Below are 26,335 nucleotides of genomic sequence, written 5' to 3' on the forward strand. Positions count from 1 at the left end.
GTGTTACCTCCATAACGATCTGTATCACACTCAGAGCAATAACCCCTGCCAAGAGCAGGAAAGGTTTGATCAAACGTGTCAACCTTTGTGGCTTCACCTCCAAACCTCCTGGTATTCAGCTAGGAAACTGGAGAACATGTTATTGCAGTTGAATTTCTGCCTGATCACCAAACAGCCTGCCAATTTTGTGAAAATTGCCCAGGCCTCCCACATGAAAAATATATCCTCTCTCAGCATTAGTGATTGTAAAGGGTCAGCAATTTTTAATATCCGGTAGTTCCCTTTCTCTCTGCACTCTTCCCTCTCCACCATGCTTCTCCTGCATGTTGCAGTGCTGGACTGGAGCAGGGATGGCTGCTGTGGACACTTGACACCATATAATTCATCCAGAACAAAAGGGAGGGACAGCAATGGAAGGCCAGGAGTTGGAGAAAAGCCCTTTGTAAGAAAATGCTCAAATACTTGGAAGTGTCTTCTCTTGAGGGAGGGGAAGTAGAAAATCCTTCTCAGTTCTAGGCTCTCACGCATGAATTTTGTGATAGAGACAAACAAAAAGCAGGTGAAGGCATAGATGTAGTGAGAACAGAAAGCATATGGGTAAGGAAAGCTCTGCACTTGTGTCACAAATCTTTTTCCCAGGGGAATGAGCTGCTCCTGATTTTGGCTGTCAGCAGGGCTGGGATTTACAGGGTACTGCTGGGCTTTCTCGTCCTAAGTCAAAGTGCAGGAGGCAGCAGCATGCCATAATTGCTGTCATGGCCTAAGAAGAGGGCTGGCTAATTGCCTGATGAGAACATTCCTGAAAAGTGTTTGTCTGCCTTATGGTTTGTATTCTTTCAAGGTGCAAAATGCTCACCTGACTTTGGTGGTGGTGGAGAAGGGAGAAATTTGCATTAAATCTTTTTTATTTTAGGGAAAAAAAAAAAAAGAAAAAAGAACAAACAAACAAACAAACAAAAAAAAAAGCTGGACAGCAACTGGGCCAGACTTGTTTTATTGGGGTTTCCCTCCACTTCTTCCCCAGCTTAATCCAGCAGCAGTGAAATTTCTGTTCCTCTCAGACATGGCTAGTTAGCAAATGCCTGCAGTGTTATTTTCCCTGGCGAAGCAGCGGATGCTATGAGTGTTTATTTATGAAGAATGACCCTGTTGCTGTGTTTTCCCAAGGACAGCTGAAAACAAGCAGCTGAAAACTAGCAGTGGGAGATGGTTTCTTTGCATATGGTTCTCCTTCTGCCTGCAAAGCCTCCCCTTTTTTTCCCTCAGATGATGCCAGTAACTCTTGCCTGGTCTCTGGTGCTTCTTTCATGCCTCCTCTGGGGGCTCCTGGGGCTGTTTTGCCACTTCACTCTCAGATCAGCCGCCTGCTCCTGTACTACATCACCTTCCTTTGGAAATGCCTCCTGTCCCTCGGTGCCCCACTCTGTGCAGTTGACTTGCTTGGAGGTGGTTTTCCCTTGTCTCAGTCATCACTAAGCAGGGATAATCTAAGATTGATTACTTCTAGCCAGACTGGAAGGTGGCCTTCATGTCCTGCAGCCTCACTCAGGTGACAGACAGCAGGGAGCAAACTGATGGGGTGCATCTCTGTTGAGAGATTTTTGGAGTCAAAAATGGGAAGTGATCTGCTGGTCCACATGACAAAGGGTGCAGAATTTCATCTGCCTCCTGCATTATCATGGCCAGTGCAATTCCCTAGCTAAGAGTAACCTGAACTGAAAAGCCTAAAAGTATCCTGGTCACTCACAAGCCCAATTCCACAGCAAGAACTTCTTCCCTTCACTCCCAAGAGACCATGTGGACAGTGATGGAGACATTAGCAGAGCAGGTCAGTACTGTAAGTGGGATCAGGAGCTGGAGATTGATGCCTGACCTCAGTCTACATTCATGGACATCTTGGTATAGCAATTCTCAAAGTTCCTCTTGAAATGCAGCCCTTTTCCCAGTTCCTTGCTTCAGCCCATTGGGCCAGGTTTCTCAGGGGTGAAGGGCCCAGGCATGCATTTCATGCCAGCTCTCTGTTGTACCTTGTCTCATGTGTCAGTGCTTTGTGTTATGGCACCCAGGCAGCTTGCTTGTCCCATGGCTGCTCCATGAATCCAGTCCTGTCTGCTTAAATCTACTGGAAAGGAACAAATACAAATGAAAAAGGTCAGAGGAGACATCAGTGAAAGAAGACATCAGAGAGGGTGGGCTGCGAGGAAAGACAAAGGAGTTCAGAGTGCTCTGAGATGGTGAGGTGCCAAGGAGAGGAGAGAGTAGGAGGTGACACACCAGACTAAGGCAGCAGAAAGGCAGTAAAGTGTTTTGAGTGCACTGGAGCAGAAATGATATGCCAGTTGTTTTCAGTTCCCCAGATGTGAGAGGCTTCATGAATTGATTCAGAGAATATACAAGAAAAAGACATGAGTGTATCTTGTGCCCCTTCTCTCTTCCTGCCTTTGTTCTGCTAAATCCTGAGCATGTTGGCTGGGACTGCTTTTCAGAATGTGCATACCCTCCACCTCACACCCCATGATCCTCCACAAAGTGCTGGTGAGAGAAATAACAGCTTGTGTGAAAGGGGAAATGGTCTGGGAATGGCTGGGGCACAGCCACTCTGATGTCCAGTGAGGGTGCAACAATATGCACCAAGTCTTTCAGTGCCTCCCTTTTGAAAAGGAGAGGAAAAAAAGCCCCCCCAGTCCATGATGCACAAACATGTTATTTTTCCTCTCTTGGAAACAAACGGTCTTTTCAATTAGACTGATTTGTCTCTGAAACAATCAATCTGAGGTTTATAAAAGCAAACACTTGAGTAATTAGTTCTATCCAGGAAGAATATTAACTCTGTTTGTCTTTGTGTAATTAATCACCGACCCTGCCAGCTCTACAAAGCCTCCTTTGCACAGATGGGGCAGTGAAGGAGCTGAGCAGAGGGCAGGAGCGAGGCGAGTAACAAGTGATATACAAGCAGAGGGTGTCAGGATGCTGGGACACAAACCTTCCCCCCACACACCTCAACAAGTGCCCACGTCAATTCTGTGAAACCATATCCCAGCCACAGAGCCCGTGAAGGCCTGCTACTTGAAGAAACAATAAATAATGTTTTTTTAAATATAGTTATTTATATTAACCTTTTAGCTGTGGGGACATTCAGCTCTCTGTGGTTCACGTGCCTAATTGATAAAACATTTGCTGTGTTGTTTGTGCAGCACTGCTGTAACCAGGGCCCCAGCCACTGGCAGGTGAATTGGCACTCAAATACCTTCAGCCAGAAGAATTGCAGCCTCTGCTCTGGCTGGATTAAGCATTGCCAAGTGCCACCCCAGAGCTGGCTCCGTGTCAGTGCCTGGTGTTTCAAGCAAGCTGTAGTTTACTCTGATCTCAAGCCTAGTGGGAATGAAGCAACTTCAAGTCTCTTCCTCTATCCCTGACCTCTAGTTTAACTTTGAGGAAATGTTTGGATTTATTCAAGTGTTTTTCAACAGCATGAAGTAAGGTTGAGGTTTGTTTCCTTCTTCTTTTACATCTGGTATGATTATACAGACCATCTCTCCTGTGCTGCATTAGTAAGATTTTTTTTAAAGTGATTTCACAGTAGCAGCTGAAAACACTAGAACGAAATAAAATGTACCAAATATGAAACATTCTGTAAACACTTAACTAAGAAATGTCAGGTAAAACACAGCAGGTCAGGCAGATGGGAAGAGTAGCAAGAAGGTGAACAGGTCTGATGGGCATCTTGTGTTGACTGAGGTTAGACAAGAGCAGACTCCCTCTTGTAAGAAGCTGTCTTAATTTCTGCCCACAGTCCTATAGCACTTCTGTGTGTCCTTGATATAAGATGAGGAGGTGCAGATCTCTGAACTCCTGACAGAGCCCAAGGGGATGGGCACTTCATTTGTCTGCCAAGGCCTTTGTGATGCTCCTCATGGCCATTGCCACAGCTGATCACGGGTGTGTAAAATTGACGTGCAAAATTCCCAGGGATGAAATGTGTGGCTCTTGCTCCTCCACACCTCTCAAAGGCTTCCACCTGTGAAAACAGGACACATTTTTTGCCCTCATCCTGGTTCTTTTCCTGATAAGGTTTTGCTGTGACATGCAGAACACAGTGGTCTGCATGCAGATCTCTGCTGCTGCTGGCAGCTTGTGAACAGCCCCAGGCCAAGCTTTTCCATTAAGGAAGGGAAAAAGGGTCTCCCTCTTTTCTCACTCTCTTTATTATGAGCTACCTTGCTATCTCACCCACTCTTGGTTGCATCCAAAGAAGTTGAACTCCAGGTCAGAGGAAATCTGATCGTCCTCTCCCACCTCCTACCCCTGAGTGGCTGTTCATTAAGGTGAGGTATAGCTTTACCTTCACAGGACACTCCTTTTGCTCTTTATCAGCCCTGCTGAACACTGAGCAGGTCACATATGGCCTCTGTCAGCTACACTGCAAATCTTTTGTACCTTTTAATGAAAACATTGCCAGTGTTTTCCTTCTGTCGCTGTTGGAACCCAGCCGCATCTTGGTGATAAATGGTGCCTATTGATGAAGGAATGCCCCAGCCAGACCCACGACTCTGCAAGGACACTGTGCTGCTCCCAGACTGCAGCTAGGGGTTGTCTCCACCAGCCCTGGGGTTTCAGCCCCTCCCTGCAGGTGGGGAAATAAAAATATCTGTCACTGCTTTTTCCACTAAGCATCAGGAAGGCTGCATTTCTGTATTAAATCACATTGTTGACATAGCTACTAAATTATGAGATTGTTTATCATCAACTTCAAAACACAAATTGAAAAATTGTTTTTTGAATTTTACAAAAATTCAAAATACCAGAGGGCTTGTTTCAGTTTGATAATGGGCAATAGAAGAGTGAGGGTTTATGGCAATCCAGTGAATGGCTCTGCATCTGTGTCACATAAAACCAGAGACCAAGTGAAAGCAAGGGATGAGAAAGACTTTTGAACCCAGGAACCAGCTTGTGTGCCTTCTGCCACATGAATCTACTGCTGGTCTGAGAAGACAAACCTGAGCTCCTTCTACTGCTCCTTCTGAGCCCCTACCTGGGTACAGTGGACATACTGACCTGATTTGAGGCTCAAAGCTCTCCTGTGCTTTCCTGTCATCCATTCCTGGGGGAATTTCCATTTCCAGGAGGAAATACTAGTTCTCCCAAAGTTCACTAGGACCTTGCTATGTCAGAGCAGGCATTTACTTCTGTGACCTTTTTGTGGTGACAATCACAGTTATGGAGGATTCAGTCCTTCTCTTTTATCCATCTTAAAACAGCCCTAACAAAAAGACATTTGCAATGTTTTAATTTTTTTGAGACAGATCACCTAGTAGATTAAGCTCCCCCTGCAACTCTGTGATTGTTGGTGTTGAGACAAAAGGAAAAGCTGGTCCATACGGCCAGGAGCTGGAGAAAGGTGAGTGCTTGTGAGTGCTTTGTTCAATAATCTTAGATCTCTTTAGAGCAGCCATTCATCCACTCCATTTAAAGAGTCATGATTTCATTGTTGGATAATCTTATGTCAAGCCCAAGCTGGGTGTCAAGATGGGTGGTCATCGCAATAAAATATAGGATATTAGGATGCAACTCAATTTAGCAAGTAATCTGCCAAAGTCAGTGACCCTGTAATTAATGTCTTAAGAAAAGGAAAAGAAAATCTTTTCTTACAGGAAGGAAAAGACATTTTAATGTCTTCAGGGAGTTACACAACTGAGCAGTGCTGTCTGAGAATGGTAGCTGGGGAAAGGAATCACTCTCAATTTCCAGTTTCAATACTTCACTCACAGATGCAGGAGACTGGAGAAGTCAAGCCAGCCTAACGATCATGGGTTCAAGCATATTTTTTTCTATTCAGTCTAAATGGCCTTCTCTGACCTTTACTGAAAATTTATCAGAAAAGATCTTATAAAGATACATTACCATCCCCTTGATATTTTTCTTTTCTGTTTCTTTTATTTCAAAAGTACGATGACTTTTCCACAGCCACTGTGGCTGTAAATCGAAATTCCACTCAAACACTGCCTTGGACACCCAGCACTTTAGTGCTTGTGTCTTCAGTCTTCACTGTAAAGGGTTTTCTGGAGACTCAGGAAAAATGGGGAAATAATGCACTTGTGTTTGTATTCAAAGCAAGGCAGTTGGATACAGGGCAGATTAACCTGATAGTCACATTTCTGCCTTTGTTTTAAGACAGCTTTTGCACTGCTTGAGGCAAACTCAGCAGCCTTTCTGCCTCCATATAGTTTGAAAGCATTCCTGAACGTGTCCTCCACAACAAGAGGTTCCACACTCTCCCATGGAATGGGCACAACTGCATGGCTGTGGTCTGTGGATGAGTACCAGGCCCAGGGGGAGGAGAGGAGGTGGCAGGAGCAGGATGATAGAGCAAGGGGCCCAGAGATTTCTGTGGAGTAATCTGTCTGTCCCCTGCTCAGCTACCATTAGAGTTTCCTCATGCCTGACACCACTGATAGGGCAAAACACTCACAAGGAGTTTGTCCAACCTGTTCATTTCTCCATTCAGTCCATTAGATGCAAAACACCACTTTCAGCAACTTCTGCTTTTTAAAGGTTCTTCATAAGTCTGGGAGGGAACTTCCATAGTTCTTTGACCTTTTCTGTACACAACTGACACAAGGCTACCCATATCACCTGTCCAGCATGTAATCTCTGCAAATTATGGGAAGTCTTACCCAAAAATTTGGCAGACCTGGCAAGACACAACTACAGCAGCAGGAAACAACATGAACAGAGCTGGGTGTTTATTTAGTGCTGACCTTTTAGGCCACAATGACATTGTGGAAAGAGACAAGCTGCTTCTCTTTGACAGTAGATTTTGGAAGGTGGATCGAAAAGGGATTTGTCCAGTGGTTTAAGGAAATTGGGGTGGGGGAAGAGAGTACATTTATGTGAGAAGTCATGGCTGTTCCCACAGAACAGAGATGAGAAAACCTCTTCTTCCCCCAATCTGTTGTCCCATTACCCATCTGCCTGAGCGTGAGCTGCTGTGTGACTGAAGTGAATCTGACCTTCAGAAAGAAGCAGCAAAATGTTGCTTTTTATTCTACAGACATTCTAGCCTTTGGGTAAATGCCTTGGTGGTCTGATACACACTGGCACAAAGGAGCCATTAATGACACCGCGACTCTCAAGGAAGCGGCCGTGCCACCTAGGAAGGCACTGTGGTCATAATTCTCCCAAAGACCTTTTGCTTTCTTTCCCACCTGCCCCAGATCAAAGGCACCAAGGAAAATGGATTTCAGGAGGTGGGGGGGCTTTGCTGTTTTGAGTGTTTGCTTGTGTGTTTTACTGCCATATCCCAGTGGTTGTGCGGCTCCGGTGAAAACCGGAGCTCTATTATTGATTCTCTTGTATCAGGAGAAAGGAGCAGGGCAGCGGGGTCAAGGGAACTGAAAGAGGCCTTGCAAGGCAAGCAAAAGAAAGCATTGAGGGGAAAGTAGCACTATCAACTCTTGTGATGTGATAGCAACTTTCACCATCCTTGACCTCTTTCATAAAAACTGTGCCTATCAGAGGTAAATGGCTGTGCTGGGAAAGCTTAGAAATTGGACTGGAGAGCAGTTTCAAAAGGATTTTAAAAGCACTGGGGGGAAAAGAGTAACTACATGTTTTGTATTAAATGTGGAATGTTGGTGATAATATCAGTAATATTTTTGAAACGAGAAATTAAACCTATGGTCATTAATGATATTGAAATGAAATTATTCAAACTAATCACAGGCTAAAATGCAACAGTCTAAGGATTCACAAATATGATCAAAGATGTTTGTATACATATGCTATCATGAAAAATTCCTTATATATTCTTTCTATATAAATACTGTCTGTAGAATTATTTAGCTTTTAGGTCTCAGATATAACACTATGTTTTATACAAGCTGAAGTGTAGTTTTTTGTAAAACACATGGTTTAAGGCCATTTCCCTGACTATGGACAGGCAGGTGAGTTCTGATGGGGACTGAAGCACACAGGCAGTGGCCAGTATGAAGCTCCTGAGCCAAAAGAGATTCTGGGACACTTTTAAATGCTTAAAAAAGAAGATAATGACTCTAAGTCATGACTGCAGTGGAGAAGAAGAAACAAGTGAACCATGGCTTCAAAAATGCCCAGAGCAGCCTTTCCTGGGCCCTCCACCCCTTGCAATGTAAGGGACATGTCTGTGGAAAACAGTAAGATATTATTTTTTCTTTTCTGCTTTCCTACTGAAAAAAACCCTCAAACAAACAAAACCAAAACAAAAAACCATCCCAAACACAGAGCTGGCTCAGTTTGGATGCTGATTTACATCCAGTGATATTCCCATCTCCTGGTCTTACTTGTGCAGTCCCTTAAGCAAATGCTGAAATCTTCTTTACACAAGGTCACCTGTGCAAGTACCTTCTGACTGTGAGATGCTTCATTCTCTGTACGGGTATTTAGGATTACTGTTAGAGTCAGGACTTTCTCTGAGGGAGGAAGGGAGAGAGGAAGCGATCTGTTTATCCAGGTTTCTGTGAAATTGCCATTAACCTGTGACACGATGCAAGGCTTGCTGGCTCTACCTGCTGGCTACAGGGGAAAACACACTCCCCTGGCTAGAAGGTCCTTAAAGCATTAACGTGCCATTTCATGAGACAGTGGATTAAAGATAAGAGAAGAAATCAAAAAGCAGCTGCTACCTGATCATTTTCGAGCTGTCAGGTATGCCAGCAGAGAAAGACGGATGGTCTGGAGCAGAGGGAATTGATAACGTTTCTCTGCTTCCTCTCAGGCTCTCAGTAACTGAGAGATGAAAAACATCAGCCCGGAAACCAGTCCCATTGCAGCAGTTTCATCTGTGTGAAGAGTGAAGCTCAGACCATGGTCTGCCCTGCTGCAGCTTGGAGAATTGGGGATCAACTCCATTTGACTTCAATCTCAGCCTGGTCTAGGGCACTGCGCAGCCATGGGCTGCAAGGAAGGTTTTCATTACTTAGGATTTTAGCACCATGGTCTGAGTTCTGATGGAAAAAATGAACAGTTGCAAAAGCAAAATGAGGCTTGTCTGTGGTTTAGCTGATCCCTTTTTATTTGGTGTATCTGCAGGAATGAAGTGAATGGTCTCTTCTCTCAGCTGCTTCTCCAAAAAACGACTCCTCCAAACAGTGATTCTTACGCAACCAGTATTACAATCTTGACATTCTAATCCTTTCCTGAACACATTTTCAAAGCCGACAATAAAGAATAGAGTGTTTTTTTCCTTCCTAACTGCCATCCCAGCCTGGCCCTTCGTGTCTGCTGGAGCTCTCCTGTTCATATCTTGTCACAGGCAATCCAAGGTATGCCTCTCCAGAAGCCTTAGGGAGCTTGCATGCCAAACCTGGAGATGAAAATCAGTGGGTTTCCTGTGGAAAAAATGCTCAGAAATCTTATCAGCCCAATAATGTTCATTTCCAGACATGTCTAATCCTGAGGGACTTGCCACTGGATTTACATCTGGATTGTATAAGTTTCACTGAAACACCTGCATCAGGCTCCCTCTCCAGTCAGTGGAAAGGATCAGCAGGGTTGACAGAGTACTGCTGGAGGTACTCGCTGGGCTGTAGATACAGCAGGAGTGTAGAGTGACGAGTGTCCTCGCTTGGGCACTACAGCAAAGGGCAGGAAGCAACGAGGATACACTGGAGCTGCAGCTAATGACTTTGTTTGAGGTATCAGGCTGGAACCCAGTTCCAGTCTTTCTAGAGCAAACCCTGCATAATCTGGTTTTATCCCTCAGAGGAGCAGCCGAGCATCAGCACACAAAAGGCCTGTGTCTCTGGAGAAAGAAGAGGTCATTTTTAAAGCAGAACCACTCAGAGAGGGAAGGATCTTCCCCAACCTCTGCCACATATTTGCTAAAATTTGCTCTCCCTGGGGTCAGGACTCCACCTTAGACCACCCTAGGCGGCCTTTGAAAACCCCTGCTATTCAGGAGATGTACCTATGGGATTTGCCTAGCACAGATCACAAAGTTGGGTTTTTTTTGGTCTCTCACTTAATCCTTCAAACTATTGCCCCATGCACACTGACAGTGACTCGAGCAGCTGAAGTCTTCTTGAGAGACGTGCTCTTCTCCCATAAGCAAGAAACTCAGATGGGAGTGCTTGGCTGGGTGTTTATGGCCCCCTCTGGGTACAAACTGGAGAGAGATATTGCAGCTGGGCTGTCCAGCTAGGAACAATTTGGATCCCAAATACTTTGTCCAAAATTTACTACCACCACCAAGCACAACAAACAAATACATCAAAACCTCACGGATTGAGAGGGATCTGTCCAGTGTTCTGGTGGAGATAAACCATGACATTGTCCTTTTGTTGCCATGTAGGGTGAATTCTGAGAAATCTTCTGCCAGGAGTTGAAATCCTTCTGTGAGACTTTTAAAAGGTGTTCTGAAGATAGGCTTTTCAACTTGTAAATGAGCAATAGAGATGACCAGGAATAGCTGTTGCCTCTTTAATACATGCCTGCCATACTGATTGCATAATCTGTGGCCAGAAAGTCAGCAAAACTCCCATAAAAACCATCCCTTTGAAAAGTCTGATATTATGCATTATTTGCATTTCCCTCCAACAGCTGCTTTGGACACAGTGATGTCAAAGTACCCTAAATAAATACTACATTCACAATAGTTCTAATAAGAGGAGGATCCCATTGTGCCTAGTACTGTCATAGCACTAGCTAAGATTAACTTACCCCAAAGTGTTTATGTTCTCAAGCTGAGAAAATAGGACAATTCATTTTGCTCACTTTACAGGTGGACAAGAATAAAGGATTTGCCCAAGGTCACACTGGCAGTCTATAAAAGAGGCAAAAACACAACCCAGTTTTGCTGAACCATATTCTGGAGCTGTGACCACAAGGCCATTCCAAGGTCTCCCAAAGCAGAAATTGGTTCTGGCTGCAACAGTTTCTTAGTGAGGGGATTTAACCATCATTTGGTTAATGATGGTTAATGGGTGGGAGGAGGTGAGACAAACCTCACCATTAAGCCCATGATGGTATCCATAGATTTGACCATGTGGATGTCCCTGATGCCCAGAAGAGATTTATTATGCAAGTGACCCTCAAAATCAGTCCATCACTTCTAGCTGCTAGTGGAAAATAATGGTCCCTAAACTGCATATCCCAAACATTTCCTCCAAGCAGCAGACTTTAAAATACATAGATGCAAATATACCTTTTTTATTTAATCGGTGGTGTAGCTCCCTGACAGATTGGTCCAGAATGCAGAGGGAAGGGAGAAGCCACTGGAATGTGGTCTAAATTAATAGTGAATTGTGACACAATCCAGAGCACTCATAATAATCAAGTTAGTATGTTTTACATTTTCTCTCAATGTGTTTTGCATTTTTGCTGCATTGGGAAGGAGGCTTTAGATATTGAAACAACATAATGTTAAACTTGAGAAATGACAATTCAAACACTGGCTGCTTTAAATAGTTTATACCTTGATAGCCTAATGCTCTGTGCAATGTACACATGGCTTTGTTAAGGACCCCTTGGATAAATACAGATTATTTATGGTTAATGGATGAGTGCTATTATACATTGAAAAAACTTGTGACTGCTGCCTGGCTGGCCACTCAGGGATATTTATTTCACACGTGGGCAGTAACAAAACTATGGTAAGGAAATGAAGGACCATCGGCTCCTATTGCTCCTGACCTTTATGTGGGACTTCTCCCAGGGCATGGAGAATGTGTCCCCTCAGTCCCTGCAATCCAGTTTAGCAGTACCAGAGAGATAATGTGTATGCCTTTGCCAGCACCACATCCCACTTCCTCCTGTTTTCTCTTCCCAGCTATGTTAAACATTACCCTACGCTCATCTTTCGACCTTGAGGAAAAGCTGTCACAGGAGCTTGGGCAGCAGGGTTATTCAGTGGGTCTGTTTTAAGAGTCAGGTAGTTTGACCTTTAGTGAAAGGGTGAAATTTGTTTCCTTAACTTTGGTCTTTTAAACAACAGTTATCTTGTTTAAGGTTATTGCACAACATCTCTTCCATTCACCTCAGCTATCTTAGTTAGTTGAATCACAACTGAGGATACCAATCCAGGGAGTTCCATTTTCTGTTCCATTCTGTATTATTTTCCTTTCTAGGACAGATAAATGACAAGTGATTACATTGGCCTGATGGCTAATTGTATATTTTATTGGTAATGACAAAAAGCAATTTTTAGCATTCTTTATGTGTAAGTTGCTGGCTGGACAATCAGGGCAGACCTGTCAAATCACTGGCAATAGGTATATTAATTATGTCTTATATTATATTGATTTTTAAGTCAGAATTAAAGATCACAGTGATTGTCTAAGTGCCAAATGGCTTAAGTCAATAAATGATTATGGGAGAAAGGAATAAAATTGAAATAAATTGTCACAGAAAAAAGCCACAATATGTGCATGACTTGGAGTAAAAGAATTAAAAATCAGCTCATGTGTGTCATCTTTACTTAATTTTTGAAAGACTATTTACATCCTGTGGTGATGGCTTTGATGCCTAAATGAGATTCTCAGAATGAGAATGACACAGTTAAGCTGATCCATTATGTGCAATAAACAGTCTTACTGTAAATTTGGGGTTTTTGTACTAGAATTGTGTAGTTTGAGACCCCCCCGTCCTCATGCTGAGTGGAAGCCGTGCCTACAGCCAGACAGAATCATCAGTGCCAAGGAACTTCCAGTGAAACAGAGCAGGCTGGTGGGGCAGGAAGACTTGCCCAACATCACACAGCAAATCTCTGGAGAACACTTGGCATCGGGTGGCCAAACACCCAAACCAACACCCAGCCAAGTTCACACCCTAATTAATACGCAGCTCAAAGGGACTTGAGAAGAATATTTAAGATGATTTTCAATGAGCTTTGTCACATTACCTCAATTACTTTAAAAACAGAAAAATAAACCATGAAAAATACAAGGTGAAACAAGTACTGACTGTGATTCCCACCATCTTCTCTAGAGTGCCCAAAGCAAATAAAAACCAAGGAGAACTGATGCCATTACTTTCCTGTAGAAGCAAGAAGTCACTGTCTAAACATTTTCTAGTCAATTACTAGAACATTTGGAAGTCCCTGTTCCTCGGAACATCCTGCAGTCATTTTCCCAAGAAAGAAAGAACATCTCATTTATGTACCTAACATATAGACCTGGATTTGTCTGAACTCACCATGTCCCTGCTCTTCACAAACCAGCTTTCTGAGCACCTGAGCAGCATCTCTGCTTGCTGTAAAAGTTTCCTTTGGTGCCACAAATTAACTAAAAGGGACATAATACAGAAATTGTCACAAGCATGTCCTATAACTGGAACTACCACACACCTTACAGATAGATGCAGCTTTGTTTGTCTATGATGCACATCAAACAAACTCAATCTTCGTGAGTATCTGTGAGCTGTTCTACAGTCTGGATTGACTTAATCCTTTTTATTTGCTTTTGTGCAAAGAGGTGCAGCTCATATAAAAAACTTGGCTCTCCTTAACGTAGCACAGAGTATTACCAAAAACAAAAAAGTGGGTTATTGTGATGGGGAAAGAAATTTTTAAAATCCCCAAACAATACCACAGAGGGCCACTTCATTAACATTGTCACTCACAAAATACTTCTTTATTATTGAATGCTTCCACAAATTCTTTTCTTACTTACATTTAGTCACCAAACACTAAGTTTTAACATTATTTATTAACTTCAATCTGCTCATACCAATTATTTACTGATCTTTGCCCATGGCTGGTTATTTATTTTGCTCAGTATCCCTCCTGTGTCCTTATTCAATTCCTAATGCTTTATGACTTTATAATGGCATAATATGACTCATAAGAAGCAAATAATGAAGAGCAATTAACATCTGAAGTCCAAGCACAGTCATTACCTACAGTCTGGACTTCATGGTCCATCAGTAAGTCTCCAGACACTTTCAGCAAACAAGTAAAATGATGCTACTCCTCAGAAAAAATATGTTCACCTCTTGTATTAATAAAGAATTGTTCCCAAACCAAAATATTATGGTACAATATTTTGAAACCTTCTTTTCAGCACTAGCAGTGCTGTTAGCAAAAGAGGGACTGCAGCTTTGTAAGTAGGAGCTGTGTGCTGCTCAAGGGTATGTGCCGTTGTGAGACTGATCCAAACTGGTTTATGAGACAAAGAGTTTCTCTTGTTTGGTGTGAACTACTGAAGGGTGAGAGAAGATACTATTGAATAATGTGAACTAAAATAAGAATTTTGTCTGAAGAAAGTGGAAGATTTTATGGGGGTTATGTGTTCTGTGGTCTAAGACCTCATGAAGACCCAAGGTAGAAATCTATCCAGTGATAAATACATGTGGGAGAGAAAAGCTATTTAAACTGAAGGACACTGTTGGCATAGGAAAGAAAACAGGAAGAATAGGATAAAATCTGGCTACCAATATAAATTGGCAATGAATAAGTTTGAGCTGAAAACTGGGAAGAAGGGAAATGTGGTCTTGTAACTTTCCCCAGGAAGAGGAGGGAGGATGAAGAAGTAAACAGCAGAAAAAAATTATCTGTGGCAACTTTCAAGATGGAACTTAATGAAGCTGTGTTTTGGATGTAGGTCCAGAGGGTCCTTCCAGACCTATGTCATCTCTCAAAGGAGTCCTCCACTGGAGTTCAATAATGTGAAACTAAGCTTTAACCTGAGAAATTTAGGGAACATAGAAAGCAAATCCCAGTCTACAGTGTTGTGCTTCTGGTATCTGTCATTGTTACCTTAAAATCACAGTCCACTTTCTGTTAGAGAATATGTATGGAAGTTATCCTGATGCAAAACCAGTCCCAGCAGCAGATATCAACAGTGGCAAGTTACTCCTGTGTGTGTAAAATGTGGCTGGAAAACTGTGCATACACTTTGTTACTTGTCATGGAAGTTTATTTCTTTTCTTTCTTCTTTAAATCAATCATTTGACTCCCCTCAAATATCAGCCTTTAGAGGCAGAAGGCATTAATGCAGGCAGGCTATTACTGTATCCACCCAGACCTCCACGCTGATTGTGCAGATTATATAAACCTTTTGGTTACATTAGCACCTGAATATGATTTATGAGGGCAGACGGGAGATGGTGATTGACCCGCTTTCATGAAAGCAGCCTGTTTGCTGTGAAACAGCTTCCAGCATAAATCATTTTAGACATGCTTTTACACCAGGACTAAATAAACACTCACTTACCCCTGGTACCTGCTAATATGTTAACAAGTAATGTCCTCAAACAGCCTCATTACTTGATTACATCCGAGGCTGGGGACTCTGTGCTGTTGCTTTCTCCGCCTGCCGGGATCTCACGAGCCCAGACACATTAACTCACTTGAATACAGAGAGAAAGTGGGAGTTTTATCAGCCTCCATTATCAACCCAGGATAACAAAATACAGCATAAGGGCATTTATGATCTCATGGCTGAGGTATTATAACGCAAATGTCTTAATCCCTGCAGTTCTCAACACTGCTGTTGCCATGTCTTTGGGTCAGTAAAGTGGTGCAGGGTTAATTAAGAAAGACAAATACAGTAGAAACAAGGGAAGCTGGAGGAGGGCCTGCATCCCATTCCTGCCTTCTCTTGTGATCAGTGTGCTCCTGGCCTGTGGAAGTCGTACCCTACTGCTGCAATCTGTGCTAGACACCGGAGTGGACCATGGCTGAGGGTGATCCTGTGTCCCTTGTGACGGAGGAAAGCAACCATCTGACAGGGAGGAGAAGCAAAGACACACACACACACACACAAGACAGTTTTTATAACCAGTGCAGATTTCAGTTCCTGGCTTTGCTGCTGAGGTAATGCTGACCACCAGCTCCAGACCTAAACCACTGCATCTCTGCAGGTAACCATCCCTGTGCGCAGGCAAACACAAAATCAGGCAATGGAGCTGGGCCTGCACAAACCACAGTTACCCAAGGTTATATCACATTTCTCCTTTCATGGCTCAAGAGTGTCAACATCGACAGCTGGACTCACTTACTCTATATAACATCATTATTTTGATTTTCCTCTGATGTGTTAACAGGCCTCACAAGCCTCTTTGAGACCAGATCCTTTGTTAGCAGGAGGCTCTTTCCAGCATCACTGATTTTAGGTGTTTTGAGCACTGAAGAATGTTGTAGAAAGTGCAGGAACTCAGCTTATATAGAGCAGAAGGAGAGAAAAAGAGGTCCGTGAAATAAGAGAGGCAAACAGCATTTTGGGAATTACAAAGCCTTTATGCCCAAAATACAGTGGCAGCCACTTGCTGGTCATATCAGCCACCAGAAGCACCTTCAGTGATTTCAACAATAAATGAGGTCCCCCCTAAGATACTTTATCAGCTCAGCCCCATAAAAGATGGGAACTCACACAGAATTATTCGCTGTCCTTTCAGGAAAATCAATGCACTTTTTTTAGTCCATTGAACTGCACTTTTGCTGTCTTGGGCAAGTGAAAGTGAAGGGTTCCATACAGCACATTTGGGAGCCCTCGGTGGAGGGGAGAGGATGATGGAATGGATGCCTCCATCCCATTCAGGAGTTGCAGTGAGGGGCCAGGCTTTACCTGGAGGCTGAAATTCTTACCAGTATGAGCCTGGAGCTCAACCCACGTAGACACATCCCACCTCCAGGCTTTGAGGGCATCCTGGTACCACAAAACTGTCTCGTGTAAAACACAGGGCAGAATCCAGCTTTATGTCAATATCTGGGCACATGTCAAGCAAGGTTAACTCAGATTGATAGACACACAAGGGTGCAGGTTGCTACAAGAAGAAAATCAGGCGTGTACTGCCAGGAAATTGTCCCCATTTTCAAGATAGTTATCTGAACTCAGAAGTTTAAGTCCTTTGAAGTGATCAGTAGCCAAAAGCTTTAAAATTTTGTTTCCCCAATTCTGATGGAGCTGTGCCATATTTTACAATGGCATGAGGTAGATTCAGACCCTGACTCAGGAAATCTTCCCACTGCAGAAAAATATCAGAAGGTCATATGAGCTCTGTTGTAGTGAAAAGGACAAAACCTCATCCTAGAAGTCAAACACAGACTTGGATATTTTTCTGAATCAGGCCCTAAATGCAAACTTCATCAACATATTGAACTTCAGATACTCCTTTACCTAGGACTACATCCCCCCCCGCCCAGTCTTTGCTAAGAAAGGTTAGCAAAACTGATAAAGGTGAACGCTGAACAGAGACTATTTTTATTTTATTAGATTTACTTTGCACCTCACATTTATCGTGGCTGTCCTAGCAGTGATGCTGTCCTAGCCATGATGTAATCTGCAATTAACTAGTCTCCCTTTGTCAGCCTACATCATCAAAGCCTGTTTTTATGGAGTGTTAAGTCTAATATTTACAGTGTTAAATACTTGGACAATATTTAAATTGGTTTCATCACATACTATATTTAGATGGAGTGATATTGTCTGGTTAACAGCAATGAAAACAATTCTGTTCTTTTGGGGTTTACATTTTGAGTGGGTATTAGGTAACTGGAAAATATGGTCATTATATTTGTCTAACATTTCTACAAGTTGTAACATGGCATTTCAATTTGGGCTTTAACTCATGAATTATCCGTAGGCAAAACTTTTGAGAAGTTTCCAGGTTCAACATGCAAACAAGAGCAGAGTTCAGTGGCATGTCTGAAAGGAAGGCAGTTTAATATTTATACACATACACGGAAAACTATGAAGACATTTTTCAGGATCTTTTCTTTCCAGCAATACTGCTGTTACACAAAGCCTGCTCCAGAGGAATTTTTAATGTCAAACAAAAATCACAATTAATGTGTGATCTAATCCCAGTCTCCCAGAGACAGCACTAAGTTTCTGGGTATTGCTCCTTGGAGTTTTTATTTGTCCATGTGATTCATGTTTGTCTCCACTTGTAGCTTATGTGGGCAATCTTGCCCATATTCTCTGAGTAATTTTTGCCCTTCAAATCTAAGGCCCTGCAGCTGTGTTGACTTCTCATGCCCAGCAGAAAAAAACACCTTCAAACAATGAAGATGTCTCCATTTCTCATAGTAGAGATATTTTCAGATTTTTCCCAATGTTTATGCATTAGAGCAACTGCTATAATACTTTTTTTTCCCTTTCCAAATGCAGGCATTTTGCCTTCTTTCTTGCCTTTAGGTTTTCTTTCTTTTCCTAGTGTTTGTGTTAAGACATCTTCCCATCTCAGTTATGTGATTTCCAGCTATCCCACAGTTAGACATTCCTCTCCTGGATGATCACAGCCACAGGCTCTGCCCCAGAGCAATGCCTGTGCCATATGTTGGCTCCTGGCTGCCAGGAATTTCTGCTCAGAATTGTCTCCAGTTCTATGCAAGAAGCAGAACCACAAAGGGGGTGGCATGGGGAAGGATTTTCTCCTGACTCTTCAAAAGGACTCTGCTCACAAATCCATGACCCTGACTCAGCCTTGTTGAGCCAGGTCTCTGTGCAGAGGATCATCAACAAGCAGGATCTGTAATCCCTTCAGACAGCTCTTTGAACAGCCCAGGAGCTCTTTGACAGAGCCTGACGTAACTTCTGGAACACTGGAAACTGTTAATCACCCATTTTATTTGGTTTCAGCAGATAGATGTAAAAGATTCTGCAAAAAAAACTACAGTCAGACTACAGGAAAATAATTTTGTTCGTTATCATCTGAAATGTTTCTTCTTTTGGGAAGTCATAGGCTTCCGGGGTTGGAAACCTATCTATAATTTAAAAGTAACTTGCGTGTCTCCAGCTTTCAGAGGGTCTAACTGAAAGGAAAACTTACTAATTCAAGAAATAACTGAATAAAATAATCAATAATCAAGTAACATGTATTTGAATTCACCATCCCTTGCATTTGGCTCCCTGCAGTCCTCTCAGTTGCTCAGTGCTCCTGAAGGAAGTATGTCAAACATGCAGCTTTTTCTTTGGTTTGAATGCCAGTGCCAAATTGTCCAGGGCTAATAGAGCCCCTGCACAGCCACTTCCAATGTGTGGGGAGCCTCAGCAGCATTTATCTGTTTTCTGTATGCTTATAAACCATCCACTCCCACACAAGTGGATACCTCTGTAAGACATTTCCTTCTCTACAAAGGAAATGTAGTTCTGAACACTCCTTCCACAAACACTGGTCTTGTTGCCTGAAACACATTGAGACTCTCAGAAAAGGTTTGAGTGGGCAAAATTGGAATTTTTTTTATTTTGCATTCTGTCCTTGATTTTGCATCTTGGACCTCAGTATTCAGTGCCTGGCAAATGCATTTTCCAACTGAAGTCTGGAAATCCCTGATGAAAAATTCAGAGAATGCTGTAGCTGTGGGAAGGATAAAGATCTGGGAACCAGTCTTTTTATCTTATTTCCTATTTTCCACATGGCACCATGTCATTTTTGTATTAATTACTTTTTATAAATTATATAAAACACATTTTTCAGCTTTCACTAAGGAAGACAGTCTCTTGCATTTTCTCTTGGAGAAAAATCTTCTTTCCCCAGAAATCTGCAGGACAATTTGTGAAACTTTCAAGATATTGTTTTTTTGTACAAAACCAGAATATATTTCAGGCTTTTCTAAAGCATTGGGCTGGTTTGGTAAAACCAAGGGGGAAAGGGTTATTCATATTCCTTAATGTAATTGTCTTTTAATTTAAAGATGTCAAAATTTTATGGCAGTCTTTATTTACTTTCGCTTAGCTCCTAAAGAACAAGTATGACTTCCAGATTTGCTACAAAGCAAGTAAAAAGGCAGTAAATGTAAACCAAACTGTGATTAAAAGCCTGATTCTGCTGATTAAAATCACTGGTCAAACATACTGTGACTCCAGAGATCAGATCAGAACCTTTACTGCACTGGATCCTCTCCAAAACCTACTAAAGTCAATAGGAGTTTTTCTTTTGAGCTCAGTCACTGGGTGTCTGTCTGGCTTTTTCTCTTGTAAATTATAAATCACCAGGAGGAGTTTAATCTTGTAGTTTTCAGTGCCAGTGTGACATTTATTTTAACTTTGGCTGTTGACAAAGCACCCCGCATCCTGCATTTCCCTTCTGGCAATCACATGTCTATTCTAACTCACATGTTACTGTTCTGTCAAGGATTTTATTTTACTTGTTCTCTGCTTATTGCCATCCACTTCTCCAACCCTCCCTTTTCATCTGTCCATCACATTTGGCAGCAAGAAAAATGGATCTATTTTGCAATACCAATTTCAGTGCCACTTGCCAGTCCAAATAAGAGTTGTGTATCTAACACACCATACAGGGGCTCAGTTTCTGGATTTTGTCACAAGAGCTGTATTTTCTCAGCAGCTTATTAACAGCGTGTGTTTGGGGTGAAAATTAAGCAAATGGAAAAAGGATGTCACAGCAAGGAGCTGTGTTGCAACACTTAGGTTATTATATTGCATTAAGTTAAACAAAGACTGTTTAGCCATGTTATGACTATGATTCTCATTCATTCCAGTCCCTCAAGAAAATGTATTTGAAAAGAGGCAACTTTGCTCAGTCAATTTCCCCTTGGTCAAAATGCTCCCAGGTGCCACTCCTGTGAATTTGACAGGAAAAAAAAAATGTTAACAGAATAGAGCTTGGGAGGGGGGGAAGGGGGAGATTGCCATAACTCTGCTGATGCCAAGAATAAGAAGAATAATGGGAACTGCTGCAGATCGGAAACTTCCTTTCGGTCATTTATCAAGCCCATATTATTTTCTCATCTTTCACTGTCTTTGGAGCACATGTGTCAGGTGAACAAAAAAAGTTACAAGAAATCTTGAATTGCACTCTGCTTTCCCAGAAAAATGTGCTGACCATCCAGCGTGTGCCTGAGGTCAACCATGAAGCTTTTAAACAGCCTCTGGATCCATAAATAGCCCTTGGATAAGGCTCACAGTCAGCTGAGGAGGCTCTGAATTTCTCATTCGAGGAAGGAGCCACATAGGATTGCTCAGCACCATCCCTTTGACTGTCTCTTTCCCACATCTGGCCAATGACTTTGTTGCCTAAATGGGAGCTGAGCAATCCTGGAAATTGGACTCTAAGTAGAAAACATTCCCACTTCTGCTTCATCACTCGTGTTCATTGGGAAATAAAGCACCATGATGCTTTTAACATATGTGGGTTTGAGAGCAATTTCTAAGTCCCCCATACCTGAGCCAGAGCTTGCTGAACAATTTTCAACAACTACTATTCCTGATAAGGGTAGAAATCATGCAGGTGGCTTTGGTAAGTTGAACTTCTTGAGTGACCTAATTTAAAGACAGCTATTCTACCTTGCCAGGGCCCAGCCACTTGGTGAGCTTTAGTCCAAAAGCTGTCACTGCTCAGATGAAAGGGACAACTGTGTCTGCCAGGTTGGTCTCACTGACCTCTGTAGAGAAATCAGTTCCCTCATGTGTTGCAACAATGGGTGCTGTGTCCTTTTTCCCTGTAGGATTTCCCACTTTAAGGTCTTGCTTCCAAATCTTTGCATACAGATCACAGCCTGCAACTCTCTTTTCCTTCCCTGAAGTGGGCATAAAGCTGTTAGAACACAATTCCCACATTCCTGACAGGGGATGTTGCCTTCAATCTGACCATCTTCTACTGCTCTGACAAACACATCTGGCTCCATGCTGCCCTTCATTCCCTAACCAGACTGTGCCCATTTTCTCCTGTTCATTCTCAAAGACTCCCTTTGTCCATAAAACAGACAGCACCATGCGACCTGTTAGCAACCAGGCAGGTGAGGAGCTGTGTCTTGGCTCCTAAAACACACCCTGCTCGTGGCCTACTGATAATTGCACATCTGACCACAAAGCAATGCTGTTTCAGATTCCATCCACCCATCCATCCATTTCTCCTGTGTCAGCTGGATCCGGGGTAGGTCTTGAGTGGCAGCCAGCAGAGAACACTCATCCAGCTTCAGGATATGAAAAAATGGGCAGCACTAAACAATACGTGTTGTTAAGCTGTGAAACTGCTTGCCACAGGAAACTGTGGGTACAAAGGGATTTAGAATTAGCTAGGTAAATTCCTGGAAGCAAAATTCACCAGGGGCTATTAAATACAAAGGCACTATGTCTGGCTCTGGAAATCCCAGCACCACAAACCACTGGCCCTGAGCCATGATCTGCATGCCCTGATATTGTGCATTAAGAACCTACTACTGCTGTCTGCCATGCACAGGATACTGGGATGAATGAACCTCTGGCCCTGAGCAGCTCAGCCTGTGTTTCTCTACAAATAGACGAACTGGGACTAAATATCACATTTGGCACTAATGTTTCTGCATTCACCCAGCAGCATTTCTATCACCAGCACTCTCCAAGTGGCTTCTGCCACGACATCTGGACGTCACATAGCACCTGAAGCACATTAAGCTTTTTCAGCAGGTAATAAACCCCTGGACAGTGTATGGCAGGCGAGCCCTGGTCTCTAAATACCCATCACGGACATTGCTTTCTCCAGCAATTGCCAAAGCCTGCTTTAGATTAAACTGCTTCAGACCAGCAACTGCAGAAGGGCAAGGCTGGAAAAGGAAGTCTCTCTTGTTTTGTTTGGGCTCTTATTTTACTGCTGATTGGTTGTTTTGGGGTTGTTTGGTTTTTGACAAATTATTTAAAGGACAAATACAAGGCTAGACAGCTGAATGTATCAAAAAAGGTCAGCCAGTTTCTCAGGCTACTGCCTTTTTCCAGCTGTTCCATATGAGAAAAAGAATCAGGCGGGGCTGGATCTCCCTGGTCGCTTTCCACAATGTAAAGTAGAATTCTTTGATATAAAGCAAGGGGCTAGGGAGGTTAGAGGATGCTGGGGTGGTGATGCCACACAGGATGCCACCAAGACCCCTTTCCTTGTTGGACAACTGCTCTTTTTGGGGCCATTCCCAGCATCCCATACCCAGGACCACTGTCCACCAGCTGTTCAGCTCTGGGACTGGGAATGATACAAACCTGGAGCCTTCCTTCAAAACTTCAGAAACTCCACATATCATAGGGGAAGTCTGGGCCATCAATGGAAAACTCCTTGTGAGACAGAGGTTGTGTCAGTCTGTCCCCTGCAGCCCTCTCTGGAGGTGCCATGCACGGCTTGCCCAGTGCCACCAGTGTGTCACCAGGTACACAAGAACAAATGTGCCACTTCAGCTGGGGCTCCCTGAGATTCCCCTGGGAATTCTTCCCCTTTTGTCTTGTTCTCTGGAAGTGGGGCAGCTTAGCCTGGAAAGGGTTGCATCAGGCAAATTGATATAGGAAAGTAGAGAGGAAGGGAAATGAGGGAGGGAGGGAGGGAGGGAGGGGAAAAAAGCAAGCATGCATTTCTGATGACAGCTGCACAAATGTGCTTTATTCTGGCAGATCTCTCAATTAAAATCAAGCCACCCTAATTTAAGGGGAAAATAAACACAGGCCTTATGTTATGTGCTTTGCTTTCAAAAGGAATCAGCCTGAGGAGAGGCAGCAGGGCCCTGAGCTGGGGATGGCTGGTTGTGAGGGGGAGGCAGGTCCTGCTGGCCCAGTGCTGAGGGCTCTGGGGCAGAGGAGCCCCCACCCTGCAGTGGCTCTGGGGGTGAGGGGAGGTGGCTGTCCCAGGTAGGTCTGGGGCAGACACTTCAGTGCAGTGACCCCAGCTTCTTTTCAGCTTAGTCCATATCCGCCAGAGGCCACGAGGGACAGACTGGACAGTCTGCCCTGACACTGTCCCTGAGGGTGAAGAATTAGGAAGTTCAAAGCACGACAATGTATTCTCATGTTTTTCTTCTCCCACACTTCTGAGTAAAAATGAGGCCACTTCCCTTGCACACAGCTATTCTAACATGACTGGAGAACGGCATGAGGGGCTGCTTTCTGAGCAGGCAGGCTGAGTGCCACTCCCAGGGAATCCACAGAGTCCCTGCCATGCTCTGCTCTGCTGCAGTGCTCCTGCATTCTCCAGGATGGGAAATGAGCCCTCTCATAGCTGCATGATGCCTACATCCCTACCTGGGAATAGCAAAACTTGCTGAAAAACCTGTCTGTCCTTCTGCTGCTGCCTTTTTCCCTCTTCTCACTGTATTCATGATGAAATAAAGAATCACCATCCACTTTTGGATAAGAAATAGCTGGAATCAAATGAGTTAGCACACAGGGTTCCCACAGTGTCTCCCATGTTTTTTCTTATAAATTTAATTACGGAACACTCTCTGTGTATGTAGACACTCTCTGTGCCACATAACCAGATAACATGGTATAGGCAAAACTCTACAATTAATTTTGGGGCTCTTGTAGACCTCTCCCAGCCTGGTACAACCTCAGCCTGAACAGGGGAGCTACTACTGATTTGGGATGGAAGAAAGAAAAAAACACAGGGATGCAAATGTCCAAGGGTCTGGGGAATTGCCAAAGGGTCACTTGCCCAGGCTAGACAGCTAAACTCCTCATTTGCTGCACAGAAAGAATTTGCCAGAATTTTCAGAGGAAAAATTTCAAAGGAAGAATTTAAAGAGTGTAACAACAGGAAAAAAACTGGAAACTCTTCAGCATAAGCACTCATGGATTTGGGTCTGGATTGCAGAAGTTCAAGAGATCAAAGCAGTAGCAACCAGAAGGGGCAAACCAGAGACAGCATGCAGATAAAAGAAGAGATGAAAGCCAAAGAAAGCTTGGACAGGAGGCTGACATTGGTAAATGAGGAACTGAAGCTGGATTAAATGGGTAGTGCTTGATGTGTTGTCTAGCCCCTTTTTTGGCTCCATTGTCTTCTGCAGAACTGAAGCTTTGGGGGCTGGGGGATGGGGGGAATGGGAAAAAAAATGCTATTTTCATTTTCTATCCTTGCCAAGAAAAGCTTCTGTGTGTGAATAATCTCTGTGCTGCCTGTGGAAGGAATCTGTGCAAGGACCTGGGACAGCAGAATCCTTCTGGGGGGTAAAAGCTGCTCAGGGGGTCAGTGGGCCCCAAATTGAGCATAGGCTGCCCAGAAGTCCTCCTGGTGGGACACACCTTTGTCCTACACATTTGTCTAGGGATCCAGAGGATGCACAGTGCTTCTTACACCTCGAGATCAGATATGGATCTGGCCCTGAGACAAAAAGGAACTTTTTAAGCTGGGGGGTTATCTTTAGCTTTTAAATATATTTTAATACAGAGCATTGCTATTGTCTGGGCTGGAGGGGTAACCCAGCTGCATTAGCAAAGCCCATCTTGGCCTCTTCAGGAAGAAGCAATTATTCAATCAGTGCATGAGGGACTGGGTGGATTCTGTCACATTTGCAGCTCCTCAAAGCTAGCTCCTCTGGGTGAGAGGTGGAGATGGTTCCTTCTCACAGGTGCCTTCTGTGACACAGCTCACCTGGACTATCAGCTGGGAGGAGGGGGTGGAGAACAGAGCAGAGAAGGACATCTCAGAAGGTGTGGAGCTGGGGTTGTGCCATGGCACAGTGAGTGAGTCCTGTTGCAGGACTGACTGTGGTGGAGGGACCTGAAAAGGAAAGAAGCAAGAACTGATAACAGGGTAATGCTCGTTTCTGGGGAGCTGCTGCAGTGGTGAGTTGTGGATGAGGCTTTGGTGTGGAGGAAGAACAGGGATTGCTCTGAGTTACTCTGCCTAAAATGCATTTGAGGGCTGGCTGTGACCTGCATGAGTGAGTTTGTGGTGGGATTGGGTTAGAAAATGACATCTAAATGATTCTGTGGCTTGAGAGATTGAGCCTGGGGTGAAGGGAGGAGAGATGTGGCCTGGGAATGTGATTTTTTTTTTTTTTTAAATTCTGTTTCCAAGTCTGGCAGGACAAGCACCCTGTCTTTTCCCACCCTCTCCTCGCTGTCCTTGCTGGGGCTCCTTGTGCATCCCCCCCGGCTCGGGGTGAAAAGCAGGGAGGACCCATCCCTGCTTGGTGAGACCATCTGTGCCAAGGTCGCCCAGGATTTGTGGGCTGTGCTTGCACGAGCAGAGAACTCCCAAATTTCCCTCCGCGATCTCCAGCTGCCATCTGCTGGCAGCTGCGCCCGCGGAGCCCGGAGCCACCGCATCCCTGCCGGGCACCGTCCCGGGCGGGGCAGCGCTGGGCGCGCATCCCTGGGGACCTGCAGCGGCTCCAGGGACAGCTGGGGAAAAGCAGAGCTCAGGAGATGGCAAAGAGCTCAGCTCAAGGGATCCCGCTTCAGGATGTGCGGGGAATCAATCCCCTTCTAGCAGAACGCTGAAGGACAAGCAGGGTTTAAGTGCCGCAGTAATTGATGGTTTATTGGAGATGAATTTTTCTCTCTGGAGAGATATTAAACCTGCCTTGGGGAGGCGGGGAAGAGGTGGGAAACAATCTGTTAAAATATGTTTCTGCTGCTTTCTGCTCACTTAGGCACAGAAAAGCAGGTTAGCAAAAAGTGGAAGAGGTTACTGAGAGCTTGTCTTTGGCTGGGGGGGGTTGGGA

This window comes from Pyrgilauda ruficollis, unplaced genomic scaffold (genome assembly GCF_017590135.1).
Source record: "Pyrgilauda ruficollis isolate IOZ18807 unplaced genomic scaffold, ASM1759013v1 scaffold6, whole genome shotgun sequence".
Classification (NCBI taxonomy): Eukaryota; Metazoa; Chordata; class Aves; order Passeriformes; family Passeridae; genus Pyrgilauda; species Pyrgilauda ruficollis.